The sequence below is a fragment of the Planococcus citri genome, chromosome 3 (genome assembly GCF_950023065.1).
Source record: "Planococcus citri chromosome 3, ihPlaCitr1.1, whole genome shotgun sequence".
In the NCBI taxonomy this organism is placed as follows: Eukaryota; Metazoa; Arthropoda; class Insecta; order Hemiptera; family Pseudococcidae; genus Planococcus; species Planococcus citri.
In genome coordinates this window covers 62,731,592-62,748,396 of record NC_088679.1, presented here as the reverse complement: position 1 = coordinate 62,748,396, position 16,805 = coordinate 62,731,592, and the positions used below count along the sequence as shown (strand labels likewise).

The window sequence follows — 16,805 nt, the reverse complement described above, 5'->3', positions numbered from 1 at the left end:
GTGCAGCCACTCGCCAGAAAAAAATGTTGGATTGGGAAGCTACCAAAAATAATTGAAAATTGCTCGAAAATTTGCGCAAAAAGTGTGTGACAGTTTTCAAATGTGAATTGTGAGCTTCCTATAGACTTATTGCAATTGCAATTTGCACAATAAGAGACCTTCATGTTCTATGATAATGAGAATGTGTCAATTTTTCCAAAAAAAAATGAAGTTCATGACACTTCATAACATTCATTTTCAAAAACATGATGTGTGACAGCCAAGTCGAAGGACATTTGGGGTATAAAATCAAATGTACACCAATGAAAGGAGGGTCTAAAAACCTCAATACCATGTGTGAAATGTGTGCGGGGTCATTCTTGAATGGACCAAAAAAAAAAAAAAAAATTCATGCTAAAACCGTTGAGAAATTTGCCATGTACACGAATTTTACCTTTTTCTGAGAATTACCCACGTACCAATTTTTTTGAGAGGGGGGAGGGACTTTTCGATATAAGAAAATTTGGTCAAAATTATTATTGTGAACATGATTCATGGACTCATGTTTCATTGTCAGGAATCACGAATCGCGAGTCACTGACAAAAAAAAAACTTCTTCGATTTAAGCTCCTCCATTTCAACTCCCCTTTTCTTTCAAGTTGAATTTTTTAGAAATCAATCAACTGCAAGATGAGAGGAACAGAAAATAAAGATCTGAGGAAAGTCAAATGTATTTCGGAAAAAAAAACGAAGTGAATTCGATTTTCAACATGGAAGTGTTTTTTGAAGAGAGAATTATAGAGAAGATTTGAGTTTTTTCCATTTTAATGCGAAAAGGAAGACTACTTAATATAAAAGATATTCAACGTTTATACACCGTTCACGCCCTTCTCCCCCCCCCCCACTCGTAGTGAATCGAAAGGCTAGATGATGCAAAAATAGTCCAAAAAAATTGTACATATTTTTTAATTGCGTGATTTGTTTTACGATATCCTGTTGAAATTCCGTCCTCTCGCCATTCTTTCCCTCTTTCCTCCTCCCCTCCCCCTCAAAAAAACACAAAATCATAACAAAAACCCAGAAATTTGTTAAAATGTAGAATGTATTGATGAAAACAGTTGAACCAGCAAGAAATTTGAGAATTTCTCCAGCATCATTTAGATCAAAAAATTGAAAAGACCAACTCAAAAAAATAATTTATTTTGTGATTATTCAGAAATTATAACGGTTTTACTTCTTATATCAAAGTATTTAATTTCAATTTCAATATTTTTGAGGGAAAGAAGGAGGAGAAAAATTTGACTAAAATTCGAATTTAACAAAGAAAAATGCATCAAAAAATTCACTGGAAATTTGAACCCACAATGCTGATCTGAAAAGGAGAAAATTTTAGGTACTGATTTTCTCATCCTCTGAACAGAGAAATCAGTTTGTTTAAAAAATGAATTGAAATATTTGAATCATCAAAACTATACGAGTATGCAATGTTCAAAAAAAAAAAAAAAACAAAAAAAAAGTTTAAGAAAGGCCAGGGTGATTTCTTCCTTTTTTGTTAGATGTAACTAAGAACTTTAGAATGAATCAAGACTCTAGATGTTTTCAGTAAAACAGATCAACTTATGATGATTGATGATTTTCACAACAAAATTTAGGGTTCAAGTTTTATAACATTATTTTGACCAAAAAAATCAATTTTCATCAATTTTTACGTTTCAATTTTCAGTTTTTTTCTAACTTTGGATGAAGTGATCCATTTCTTTCTTTATTTTTAATTTATTTTTTTATCATCATTATTATTATTTTTCAAATTAAAATTTGTTGACTTTTGATTTAGCACATTCTGTACATAGGTTTGAAAAATTTTCACACCTGCTTAGAAAAAAACTCAAACCCAACCAAGCTAATTCTATAAGGTATACCTTCAACTGCATAGTATAAAAATTCAACACACTATGTCAACCAAATACACCTCACTTACATTTCTCGACGCAGATTTCTCTGTTTATCATTAGAATAAAAGCGAATGCCGAATCGACCCTACCTCGCGAAAATCCAGTTTAAACCTACTTCTCTTTTCACTTTATTCACTATATAATAGAGCTCGAAGCTCAAAGTCAAACAGATAGATATCTACTCGTAATATTGAACTTGCAAACTTCAAAGATGCGGTCATCTCGAATAACTCTCAATATTATGTACAATTTTCATATCAAAGCAGATCGTACTAATGCCTACAAAATACGACCATCACCGCAATATACATCCATAGAAAGAACATCAACGTAAAACGTTAAATCTTTCTTCGTATAAACCTAACCTAACCTACCTAATCTCTACAACGCGTTCAGAATCTTATATCCAAATTGAATTACGTGCACCGGTACCTATACCACCGGAGTTTCATCGTCGTCGTCGTCGTCGTGTTTTCCACCTAATGCTTTTCAACTTTCAGCACATAATTTACAAAATCTTTCTCGACTATCGGCTCTTTTACGAAATATAGCAGAATTTTATTTAGAAAAAAAATAAATAAACCTCAGACCTTAATTCCGGTTCCGTAATATGTATGGTACAGACTTTTATCAATTTATTTTCACCGTTTGGCGTTTACTTTATCTCTCGCCTTTATAGAAGTCGAATGTCGATGTTGAAAGGAAAAGGTACGTAAGTATTCGGTACGATGTGCAAAAAATAAGTTTTTTCTTCTTCGCTTCAATTCTCTATTATAAATACATATTTTTTATAGACCGCCATTAGGAAGGGAGTCGGCTGTTTCCTGTTTTTTGAAGATAAACCGATAAGGACTAAGGAGATAGATTGGGTAAAATTCTTACGAACATATAAGTGCCATTTAATCGGATCGTCCGATAGATCAATTGGGGAAAAGGTCACACTATACACTATGATGAATTGATCCAAGATTTTAGTAGGTAAGTACCTATTTGGGAAAAAAAGGTTACACGATATGTGGAGAATTTTCATGAACTAGCACGAGGAATGTTGGATATAAATTGACGAGAGTCGAACCCATAACAAACATTAAATCAGTATATCAACTCAAGATATTAAATTACCAACTGTAAAATTCAAGATTTGTTGAGCATCTGTGAAATTTTAAATAATCATTTTCGAAGTTAAAGGGGAGAATTTTCGAAATCCTGCCTAAAAATTAAGTCATGTAAACAGCCTGTTAAAGTTGAAAAAAAAATATTAAAAGATTTTTTATCAAAATTCACAACTTTGCTTCGAAATTTTTCCAATAAACTCATTTTCAGAAAAAGAACCCACTTGGTCCTCCAAGCAATGTGTTAATTTGCCCGTACTAAATTATCCCAGATTTAAAAAAAAAATGTTTAAATAAAAGCTGAATTTCTGCATTAGAATTATTTATTTTAATAACTGGCTTTTTCGGGAAAATCTCCCCTGTTCCTCGAATAATTTTGGTCCTCCATTCTAAACCCTCCAAAAAAATGAAAAAAAAAATGAAAAGAATGAAATAACAGAAACATTTTACAAAATATCCTACTTCTTCATCAGAAACGGGAACTTTCCAACATTTTCAGTGCTGCAGGACTGTTTTGGAACCCCTGTTTTTTTAATAAAAAGACGTTCGCGCCCATTTTTTTAAAAATTGGCTGAAAATCAAAGGCTCAATTGCGCACACTTGTCAAAAATTATATTCCTCCCCCCCTCCCCCGAGTCCCAAACAGCAAATAAGTTTTGGATCAAACAAAACAGAGTTGAAAAAGCACACAAAAATACATCACCAGGACAAATTTCAATCGCTGAATTTCATTCATCCCTAATTTTTGATACATTTGAAAAAATTCAAAATTGCATGCCTGGTTTTTCATTGATTTGGTCAAATTAAGATAAAAGACTGAAATTTGATTCGAATCTTTTTTTTTGCCATTCAAATTGATTGATGATGGTTTTGGACCCTTTTAGAGCCTTCAGCAAATTTTTATATTTTCCTGTGAACTTTTTCACTACTTTTTTCACTACCTTCTTCAACCAAATTTTCAGAATGCTATCCACTCGACCAACCCCCCCTCCCTAAACAAAAAAATTAACAAGGTAAAATTTTTCACAGAAAAACTTTTGAAAAATTGAAATTGGAAGAAAATTTGTATACAAAGTATTCTTTGATTTCAATCAAAATTAAGTATGCTTTAAAAAAATACAAATGAGCTCATTGCATACGTTATAAGACAAGGTGTCTAACAAAATTTGACAACAAAAAATCAGGACTTCTTAGCAGGACATTTTTTAAACACTAGAAATTTTATAAGAAAAGGGAGCCTGGCAGGCAAAATTTTACATTGGAATTTTTCGCTTTTCCAATGTCTTCAAACATCTTAAGATTTTTATCAAGCAAGCGGATGTCGAAAATAAAATTTTATCATTTCAATTTTTGATTTCATTTTCACCTTGAAGTTTCTTGCTAATGTAACGAAATCAGGCGAATAAACAACTTTTCTCAACGTAAGAAATTTTTAAAAAATGTACAAAAATTTAATGGAAAATTTGAACGACATTATTGGAGAAAAAATATACCAATTTTTCGAAATAAAACTGCAAATTTTAATGATTTCTCCTTCAAGTCTGAAATTTTTCAATTGTGGAAAAGAGAAACAAATTGACCCTGGCGAAGCGAGGGCAAAAGTTCTCGAAAATCAGTATTTCGAGAGATATATGTATTATGTAAAAAACGATGATTTTTAGTGTAATAAGTTAGTTAATTATAAAAAGTTCATTATTTTGCTTCAAAATTTTGAAATTCAAATGATTTTTCAACTGAAAAAAAAGTAAACAAGCCCGATCGAAGCGAGGGCAAAAGCTTTCAAAAATTCAATTGTTTCTAGAAGTGAAAAAAAATGTATTCCATGCAGGGAGGAGTTTATTTTTTTGATTCAAACTTTAAACATTTTTTGAATTTGGACATGAAGTTTTTTTAATGTGGAAAAAGAGCTAATAGTCCGAGCGAAGCGAGAACAAAAGCTCTCAAAACTGTGTAATTCAAGTTCTAAAAAAGTAGACAAATGAGCTCTTTTCTAGGAATAAAGATTGAGAAAAAGGAACGAATTTGAATTTTTTCATTTTTTTCACTACCTTTTTAACAAAATTCACTACTTTTTTACTACTTCCACTACCTGTTAGATACCCTGTTTTAGTCCTTTTTCACAATTTTTCTAAAACTGCAAGGCAATCGGAAAATGAGCTGAAAGAGGCTCCAAAAATTTATTCAAGAGATCATCAACAATAAGACATTTGGCAAACAAAACCTCAATTTGATCAAATTATGATATTTTTTCATAAAAAATAGTCTAAGAATTTGAATTTTCAAAAATTCGTCAAATATCGAGAAATGAAACTCAACATCTAAACTTTTGGTGGTTGGTATTTTTTCGGACACCCTGTCGATGAGAAACCCCACCACAACGACAATTGAGAGAATACTTGATGGTAGAGATGTAAGGTCATATCGAGAGCACAAATTCGTCAAAAATTGCAAAGCAACTAAATAAGTATCCTTTCTGCTCTTCCCAGTTCAATTCATTTGCTCATTTTTATCTCAGATAAAGGACATCGCCCAATCTTTTAAATTATACTCTGCATCCATTCATTTTTCATTTTTTATCAACTTTTTTCAAATTTTGTAATTCTATATCACGAATGTTAACCAGGTAGGTCTATATTATACTCTTCTAAAACAGCATCATGCAAAAAAAAGGTCTTCACGAAAACCCACCCAAAACAAATCAAATTTAGAAACTTTTTTTTTGCCCTTGACTCGTTTCTCGAACTTGAGAGGAGCTTAGGAAGGATAATATGTAGACCAAGTAAACCCTCAAGAAAGACTCCCAGACAGCTTAGAATTCACTCTTGTACGTAGGTACACCCATCCTCGATTAAAACTTTTGATACGAGAAGAGGCAATGAAATTAACAATTCGCCATACGAAGGATCTGAATTACCTGTGGTTAAATTTTCATTCGGATCGACACACACACACACACGTCGACAGACAAAACCATACCTAGACCAGCTAGTACGGCGGCGTAACTATTACAAAATGGTTTAATCCCGTTAAGCGCACTCAACGGATTAAATACAGCGTGAAAACGTATTAAGTATTTTTAATTTAAAAACACCGTTGGCCGTTCAGTGTTGAAAATTATTTTAAAAATTCACGTGCGAATTAACCGAGGGTAATTTCGTTGAAATTGTGTACTCTCAATCGAGTCCGGGTAATTTCGCGATTGTGTTTGTTTTTTCTGCTTCTTTCTCCAGTTACTTAGTACAATAATAGCGAGCCAGGCTACTGTTTCGATCTAAGAATTATAAATCGTCGCACTAATACTCTCACTTCGCTTCGGCTTTCTACTCGAGGCCTCATTAAACGACACATGTCGATTCTAATTATTTCCATACCGGTTAACGAATGAAAAACCATATCGCATGGTCGACGATAAACCGAGCTATCATTAATTAGCGGTTTGTAGCGCAATTTTTTTCAGACACAAAACAACGAAAAACACGACCAGGAAAAATATTTACCAAAATTTATTACCATACTAGTTAAATTACAGGTACCTATTATACCTTCATTATTCAATACCTAAATTCGAAAGCAATTTCGAAACGAACCGAATTAATATACGAACATCGTTATTTTAATTTAAAAATATTACGAAGAAATGAACCGTTTTCGAGCCTGTATCGATTTTCTTTTTTCTCGTATACACAAGACAGACGCAAGGGTGAGACTAACTTAAAAGCGGCATTAATTTAAAGAAATGCTTTTCATAAGCTTCCAAAAGAGTAAATTTATACACGAGAACAGCTGCTCGTAACTGTATTCAATTAACAATACTTGCTGCAAAGTTTGATTACAAATTCGCGTATACGTCGAAATACTTTAATTTCCACTTTGAACTTCCATCATATTACATAAGACTTGAAATACTGCAATACGCGTCTCGTTTTCCAAATATTTAATTAAAACCAGCCGTAAAACGCAGTATGTAATTTGGGACCGAGAATACGTTCTTATAAGAAAGTGGCATCGCTATCGTATTGAATTCATTGGACCATATATTCCTTTATTTTTTTGGCATTTCGCCAATTTCCTATGGTTTTATTTCCCATTCTAATGTAAGTTCGCGAAGCTTTGCAACCGAATAAAATTTATCGAACACTTGTAATGTCATTTTAAGCTGTTTCGATAGTGGCCTTGCTTTATTCTGGTTCTGGTTGCTTTAACGAATGCTTTTGTCCGGTATTGTGTATTTATTTTGGTCAGCCATTAAGCTCCAGCTTTCTTCTAATCGATTAACCAAGTTCACAAAAAAAAACACATCACAAGAAAGAAAATAAAACATGGACAAAAAACTCTTGGCCGGCAGTAAAATTTCCCATTAATCATAGTACCTAGGTAAATATCTATTATGCGAAAACGGAAATGAACGAGACCATGCGCGCGCACGCCATTACCCCCCCTCTTCTGCTAGTAATGCTTCGCTGAGCTCAGTTACACTCGAGTGGTGCTTGTGCGTACACGCACATTCCTGCGTAAAATTGATAAGGTCGATGATTATGGTTTGATTTATGAAGTTTTCATTGCAAATAAATCTTCACATAGGTATTAAAGCGAATGCATTATTTTAGCTGTTTCCTGATTCACCATTTTTTCGTTTTCTAAATTATAAGCTCTTCCGCGTTGAAATACTTGAGTGAATAAAGTAGACAGACAAATAAAATTAAAATTCCTCATTAATAATTTTACAGCGATACTCAATCAAGTAAAATTACCATCCAAGGGGACGACGACGTTTCACCTTCATTTCAAATAAATTGCTTGGAAGACCGGAGTGGTTTTTCCTTAAAAAAGAGGGTAATTGTAAACGCTTAAATGGAGAATTTTTGATAAAATTTTTCATCAGCCCCCCCCCCTCCCAACAACAATTTTTACTTTTTCAGGAGGATGAAAACACAAGTGTGTAATTTTTTAGACGGGATTTGTGATTCATACGTACGTATGAGTCATAAATCAAGTTCACGGATCATTTTTTTGCTCCATGTTTTGATTTTAATAAATTTTGTATAAAATGTGGGGATACTTTATCCACTTTAAATGGCATTTTAAGCAATTGTTACCAATTTTACCACAATTTTTGGCAATTATCAAACTAATTTTACAGTTTTCACTTTTCATGATTTCAGGTAATTTTTACCAAATTTTATATTTTCTATCAATATAATACAATATAGTCTTCCCTTTCCTAACTCGATTGCAAGCTGCAGTTTTAATTCAGTCCAAACCGCTTTCAAAAATTTGCTAAAAACTGAGAAATTCATTTCAGCCGCTCAAAATTTGGGTCTCGTGAGCTGAGGTTTCACTGTCACACTCTGCCATAACGAGGAAAACTTTTGAATTCACTCTCCCTAATTTGAACGAAACCAAGCTAGATCGAAAAAACAGTGTTTGAAACCCCCATAACTCAAATTTCAGGAGCTTAAGTTTCTTTTAGGATTTTTGGCAAATTTTTGATAGCTTCACAAATTCAAAAAATCTCTTTTAAAGGCGATCTTTGAAATTTTTTCATAAAAAAAGTACCTATCTACCCATGTAATTTTTTTTTTGCAAAAATTGAACCAACACGAATACGTCCTTCAACTGTCATGTACACCAAAATCAAATGCTTGTTTTGAGCCATTCCGATGTCTCCTGTAATTTTTTGAATTTTCTCCAAAGATTTCACATTACTCCGGAAGGGTCTAAAATCAATAGTTGTAGGCAGTTACCGCGAAATTCCAGAAACGCCAACTCAAAAAAGAATTTTTTACCACTTTATAAATTCTACAAAAAGTAAAAAAGAACAATTTTTCAAAGAAGGTACCATAACTAGCAGGTTTTTTCAATTTTTCTGCAATTTGTAAACAGGTACATTAAAAATTCACTTTTGAACTGCCACTCTAAGAATTTCACCATTGCCACCTAAGACAGTTAACAGGGTACCCAATAAGCACTGACTAGAGTAGTATACTCTAAAGCTCGTTTTTGACCCTCTTCAGAGCGATGTGTCGAATTCAACTAAAGGTGCTTAGTTGGGTCTGAATACACACACTGACTAAAAACCGTGTCTGTCCCGACCACTGGTTCTTACTTGGGTCAGTAAACACCCACTGATTGAAAACAGTGTCTGTCTCAACCACTGGTTCTTACTGGAGTTGGAAAACATCCACTGATTAAAGACAGTGTCTGTCCCAACCACTGATTCTTACTTGGGTTAGAGAACCCCCACTGATTGAAAACGGAGTCTGTCCCAACCACTGGTTCTTACTTGGGTCTGAAAACACAAACAGTGTCTGCCCCAACCACCACGGGTTCTTACTTGGGTCTGTAAACACCCACTGATTAAAAACAGTGTTGGTACCAACCACTGGTTCTTACTTAGGTCTGTAAACACCCACTGAATAAAAACAGTGTATGTCCCAACCACCATGGGTTCTTACTTGGGTCTGTAAACACCCACTGATTAAAAACAGTGTCTGTCACAACCACTGGTTCTTACTTGGGTTTGTAAACACCCACTGATTAAAAACAGTGTCTGTCGCAACCACTGGTTCTTACATGGGTCTGTAAACACCTACTGATTGAAAACAGTGTCTGTCTCAACCACCGGTTCTTACTTGGGTCTGAAAACACATACAGTGTCTGTCACAACCACTGGTTCTTACTTGGTCTGTAAACACCCACTGAATAAAAACAGTGTCTGTCCCAACCACGGGTTCTTATTTGGGTCTGAAAGCACCCACTGATTGAAAACAGTGTGTGTCTCAACCACTGGTTCTTACTTGGGTCTGAAAACACAAAGAGTGTCTGTCCCAACCACTGGTTCTTACTTGGGTCTGTAAACACCCACTGAATAAAAACAGTGTCTGTCCCAACCACGGGTTCTTATTTGGGTCTGAAAGCACCCACTGATTGAAAACAGTGTGTGTCTCAACCACTGGTTCTTACTTGGGTTTGTAAACACCCACTGATTAAAAACAGTGTCTGTCACAACCACTGGTTCTTACTTGGGTCTGGAAACACAAAGAGTGTCTGTCCCAACCACTGGTTCTTACTTGGGTCTGTAAACACCCACTGAATAAAATCAGTGTCTGTCCCAACCACTGGTTCTTACTTGGGTCTGAAAACACGAAGAGTGTCTGTCCCAACCACTGGTTCTTACTTGGGTCTGTAAACACCTACTGAATAAAAACAGTGTCTGTCCCAACCACGGGTTCTTACTTGGGTTAGAGAACCCCCACTGATTGAAAACGGAGTCTGTCCCAACCACTGGTTCTTACTTGGGTCTGAAAACACAAACAGTGTCTGCCCCAACCACCACGGGTTCTTACTTGGGTCTGTAAACACCCACTGATTAAAAACAGTGTTGGTACCAACCACTGGTTCTTACTTAGGTCTGTAAACACCCACTGAATAAAAACAGTGTATGTCCCAACCACCATGGGTTCTTACTTGGGTCTGTAAACATCCACTGATTAAAGACAGTGTCTGTCCCAACCACTGATTCTTACTTGGGTTAGAGAACCCCCAATGATTGAAAACGGAGTCTGTCCCAACCACTGGTTCTTACTTGGGTCTGAAAACACAAACAGTGTCTGCCCCAACCACCACGGGTTCTTACTTGGGTCTGTAAACACCCACTGATTAAAAACAGTGTTGGTACCAACCACTGGTTCTTACTTGGGTCTGTAAACACCCACTGATTAAAAACAGTGTCTGTCACAACCACTGGTTCTTACTTGGGTTTGTAAACACCCACTGATTAAAAACAGTGTCTGTCACAACCACTGGTTCTTACATGGGTCTGTAAACACCTACTGATTGAAAACAGTGTCTGTCTCAACCACCGGTTCTTACTTGGGTCTGAAAACACATACAGTGTCTGTCACAACCACTGGTTCTTACTTGGGTCTGTAAACACCCACTGAATAAAAACAGTGTCTGTCCCAACCACGGGTTCTTATTTGGGTCTGAAAGCACCCACTGATTGAAAACAGTGTGTGTCTCAACCACTGGTTCTTACTTGGGTCTGAAAACACAAAGAGTGTCTGTCCCAACCACTGGTTCTTACTTGGGTCTGTAAACACCCACTGAATAAAATCAGTGTCTGTCCCAACCACTGGTTCTTACTTGGGTCTGAAAACACGAAGAGTGTCTGTCCCAACCACTGGTTCTTACTTGGGTCTGTAAACACCTACTGAATAAAAACAGTGTCTGTCCCAACCACGGGTTCTCATTTGGGTCTGAAAGCACCCACTGATTGAAAACAGTGTGTGTCTCAACCGCTGGTTCTTACTTGAGTCTGTAAACACCCACTGATTAAAAACAGTGTCTGTGACAACCACTGGTTCTTACTTGGGTCTGAAAACACAAACAGTGTCTGTCCCAACCACTGGTTCTTACTTGGGTCTGTAAACACCCACTGATTAAAAACAGTGTCTGTCCCAACCACTGATTCTTACTTGAGTCTGAAAACATCCACTGATTAAAAACAGTGTCTGTCACAACCACTGGTTCTTACTTCGGTCTGAAAGCATCAACTGGTTAAAAACAGTACCTTCCCAACCACTGGTTCTTACTTTAGTCTGAAAACATCCACTGATTGAAGACTGTGTCTGACTCAATGGATATTTCATAAGTTATCAGTTACTTGAAACGTTGGTTACAGTGGTTTTAGGACATACCTACATACATACTGTTTCAATCTATTCTAGCTCGGTTTTGTTTAAATCGGGGAGTGGTGAGTTCTTTTGAGCTTGATTTAAAAAATAAAAATTTCCAACTTTTGTTTTATTCTTTGGAAACTGGCTCAAGGAACTGATTCAACGTAGGTAATGAGGAAAAAAATAACGTATGTACTTACCTAGGTAATAAAAATATTGAAAATGAATTAACCCAATAATCCAAAAAACCCTTAATAACCGAAATTCGAATCATTTGGAATCTCCCCAGTTTCAGATATGTACTAGAATACATATTATCGAATCTAGCTCCAACATTGTCCCAGTACAGCAAAATCGAACAACTGCAATGCAACTATCACTAATTGATGTTCTACTGTTCCACACTACTTTTAGGATACCTCAACGTAATGACCTATCAATCGACAATTAGTCCTCAAGTTATACTACACTCACATGACAACCCAGTGCATCTAGCACATAATGCACAAGAGATACGAACGATTTATAAATACCACACATCGCATCGATCACACGTGCTCGGGATAATAGCGATACGTAGGATTAATTAAATACGTCGTGATTATGGCGGAATTACACGCAACATAGGTCACAGAGGGAAATTTCTCCAGCTTGGTAATTAACGGTCGCGTTCCACGAAGCAAGGTCGCTAAAGCATAACAAACAAATCCGAAAACCAAACATGACCAATCTTACGTTGGGCTAGATACTCGTATTTTTCCAAACATCGGAATTTATTTTCTCGACTCTATATCCTATTTCCTCTTCGTTATTTTACTTCATAGCATTCGAATACCTACTCGTAAAGCTCGCGCATTATAACCATCGTGATTCACTCCCATAAATTATTCTTCGCCATTCGTTACCTTTTTTTTATTTTCAATAAGCTTATGCTAATTTGAATTTTCCGCCAAATTTCACCCGGTCACGAAACGAAGCCGCGGAGATGATGCGTTTAAAATTAATCGACTTCGTCGTCTTCGACTTAATTCGCAACCACTCGAGCTTTAAAAACGACTAACGATATTATTATTTTTCATTTTCAGGGGCACGGTTTTCGATATCATTCCAAAATAGGGGGCGTTTACTCGGCCGGTGGTCAATTAATAGTCCAAGAGAAACCCACCAGCAGCAGTGGTCGCAAAAAAAGGACCGGGTTATTCGGCGATCCTCGCTATGTGGTGTCCAAGGGACAACCGGTCCGAGGTCCCGCCCAGCGCAGACAGGCTGAAATTAGAACCAGGTAAGCGATATGCAGCTAAGCTATCTAGTACCTACTGTAACAATGTATGCACATGTACAATTATCAACAAAATAGGTCAAATTTAACTATACTCCAACGCATATATAGGAAACATAATAAACACTATTTTGATGTTTAATAGCGCGCTTGCTCGCTTGCTTTTTTTTCTTTTAATACCTCAACATCGAAGTATTCGCCAGTATTATATAGGCTGTTAAAAGAAAATGTCTAACTTTATTACCACTGCAATACTTATACATATGGTACCTACTATGTATTCTCTTCCTATGTATCATAATATACTCGTATAAATTTTTTTTACAGCCTAATTCCATCGCTTAAATTGTACGTTCAATCGCTCATTGATCTCGCATACCTAATACTAGTACCATCGAGTAGTAAATATTTAATCTGAACAAAGCTTATTTGGAGTATGACACGATGTTCCAATTTTTTTCCCTCGTGTTCGGAGTTTTACCGCAGGATCAATATTCCAGCGAAATTGTAAAATTTTAAGATTCTAGGCACGATTCGATACCGAATTCTCATTCTTTTCCCTACTCACACGAATACAATGTTTGAGGGTTCGGAAAAGAGAATATAAATTTCAGAATTTATAGACAAATGTTATAAAAATTGAAAACATTTTCTAATTTGAAAAGTAACTGAGGCATTGACGATTTACTTCTATTTTATCAGATATTTCAATCGATCATTAAAAAAAAATCAAAACTTGGACTATCGAAAAAACGAATAAAATTATGAACTCGACTTCCTTATATGAAGTGAAGATGCTATGTCACAATTTTTTCAATTCACCTAGAAATTTGCAGATCAGAGGTACACTGAGGAGTATTATTGAAAAGTTACTCCAATATCCGAGATTATCACTCCAAAAAAACACAAATAATTACAAAATATACCAAGACAAATCAGCTAAATTTTTTTCAAATTGTTAAATCAATTTCCAGTTGTGTGTCAAAATGAGAATTTTCTTCGCAGAAAGTTATGAAGGCTTCTGTTTTGTTTCTCCAAATATTCTAGAAAAACATGAGTGAGCAATAACCCGATTCGACTCGATTTTTTTCAAAGTAAGAGCACTCCTAGGGAGGGTAATCCACCATAAAATTTATAGCTGCCTAATCGTAAAATTACTAATCCTACAAGGGTCCAAAAGTTGCAAAAATTTTGATTTTTGACCCATTCCGCCATTTGAAAAAATGAAAAAATGTGCCTTAAACAGTGATAAAATATGATAAGGCTCACAGGGTATTTTTTGAGGCTCAAAATTTTCAAAAAAGTTGGCCTAAAATGGTGGAAAAATACGATTGGACCTTTACAACTTTTTGAAATCGTCTGAAATTACAATTGTGAATAGACGATTCTGAAAGTTATGCTAACCAATCACGTGTTTCGGCCATTTTGAGTAATTTTTTGAAAAATTTAGGTCAAAAAAATGCCCTTTTGGATACGCAGACTCTAAATCGCGTAAAAACCCAAAGGTACTCGACTTCTGACTACAAATGACGATTTCCCGAATTCATAGTAAGTATCTAACGGAATTTTTTTTGAAAAAAAATCACTACATTTTCACTATAGAACTTTTATTCAACCCAATTTTCCAGAACGCTCTTCACTCGACCTCCCCCCCACACACAAAAAATAACAAGTTAAATTTTTTCACGGGGAAATTTTCAAAAAAATTGAAATTGGTAGACAATTTGTACACAAGAGTATTTTTTAATTCCATCAAAAATGATTTTTTTTTCAATGATTTGAAGATTTTTGTCGAGCGTTTGAATTTTTTTATTTTTTTCACTTCCTTTCTGACTAAATTCACTACTTTTTCACTACTTTCCATATCTATTAGATACCCTGGAATTGGGTATCTAATTTTTTTGGTAATTTTGGACCTAAAAAATACCCTTCCGGATGATTAGACCCACAATCGCAACCAATGCACAGGATACTCGACTTTTGACTAGAAATGACGATTCCCAAGTTCGTAGTTGCTCAATTGCATTTTTTGACCATTTGTGGAAATTTTTTGAAAATTTTGAGCCCAATAAGTACCTTTTCGTATCTGGAGACTCAAAATCGTGACCAAACCTCAAAATACTCGACTTTTGACTAGAAATGACGATTCTCAGATTCGTAGTTGCTCAATTGCATTTTTTGACCATTTTTGGAAATTTTTTTTCAGAATTTTGAGCCCAAAAAATACATTTTCGTAGTTATCTGCAGGCTCAAAATCGCGACCAGACCTCAGAAACAACCTCCCCCCCCCCCACAATAAAAAAAGAAACACAGTTTCTCAACAAATGACTGGTTCCATTTCCAGAAATAAATTAATAATAAAATTAAAATCAATTATTTTTGAAGTAACATGCAGTATTTTCAAGGCAAACTATAAAATTTGTCCAGATTTTTAGCAGAAAACGCTTCAAAGCCCTGAAGAAGTGAGTTGAGAATTTTGAAAATTTTATAACATTTCATTACCTTTTCCGTTCTTCCATTCCCATCCAACTCCCCCCCCCTTCTCCTTCCCCATACAGAAAACAATATCAGTTTTGCCACTAATAAAAATGAAAAAAATTGAAAAATTCCTACCAAGTAGTATCTACGAAAAAAAAAAAAAAATTATAATAAAAAAAACATCTTGCGCAGTAGGCAAGATTAACCGACTTTGCTCTGTTATACAGGAAAATAAACAAATTTACCAAAATTTACGGATTTACCAAAATTTACCAATTTACAGAAATTTACCAATTTACCCAAATTTACAAATTTACCAATTAACCAAAATTTACCAATTTACCAAAATTTATCAATTTACCAAAATTTACCCATTTACCAAAATTTACCCATTTACCAAAATTTACGAATTTACCAAAAATTACCCCAGCAATTTATGAATTTACTAACATTTACCTCAGTAATTTACCAGACATTACCCACTAATTTACCAATTTTACAATTTACCAAGAATTACCCCAGCATTTTACCAACATTCACCTCAGTAATTTACCAGACATTTCCTCACTAATTCACCAATTTTTTACCGAATTTTAATTACCCCAGTAATTTACTGCCAAAGGTTTTTACCAATTTACCAAACTTTACCAATTTACCTAAAATTACCCAAGCAATTTACCAAAATTTTCGACCAACTTTAATTACGAGTAATTCACCAAAAATAACTAATCATTTTATTTACCTACTAAAAATTACTATTAATTCACCAAAAAAAAAATTATCAAAATTTACTGGCTATTTACCGGAAACTTGATGTTTTTTGTTTAAACAAAAATTACACTAGAAATTTTTGAAAAATTTTGATTTTTTATGGCAAAAAAATTTTGGACGGATAAAATTAACAAAAAAATTTAAAAAAAAATCAACAAAAAATTTTCTCTTCTTGACTCGCGCGGGATTCGATCACCCGACCTCCGGCGTACCAATCTGCAACCTACACACCCTAACCACCCCATCTGTTTGTTGGGGGTGAGCCGTTTGCGAGATATAAGGGTTTACACAAATTTCTGCTTATCCATAACGTTGAAACACACTTAAACGTTCATATCTCGTAAACGGCTGAATCGATTTCGACCAAATTAAAAATTTCTCTAGTTCAGTATCAGAGCAATATTTTGCCATCATCAGTTTCGACTTAAAGTTCGGAGCTTTTGAGTTCAGCCCGGCACAAATTTATACATAAATTGATATATAAATCAATATATCAATATATAAATATGTATATATATAAACTTATCTCGTTTTGCGCCATACGTCTTATCGTGAT

At 34.8% G+C, this 16,805-nt stretch overlaps 2 protein-coding genes across 2 annotated transcripts in view; one reads left to right on the top strand and one right to left on the bottom strand.

Moving 5' to 3' along the window:
* Window positions 1–16,805, bottom strand: part of MCU (mitochondrial calcium uniporter) — a 157,290-nt gene that overhangs the window by 17,239 nt on the left and 123,246 nt on the right. The window lies entirely within an intron of this gene.
* jv (javelin) overlaps window positions 1–16,805 on the top strand; it is an 85,474-nt gene that overhangs the window by 2,434 nt on the left and 66,235 nt on the right. The window contains exon 2 of the mRNA XM_065359096.1: window positions 12,807–13,003. The gene's annotated coding sequence lies outside the window, so the exon portion shown is untranslated. The remainder of the gene's footprint in view (window positions 1–12,806; window positions 13,004–16,805) is intronic.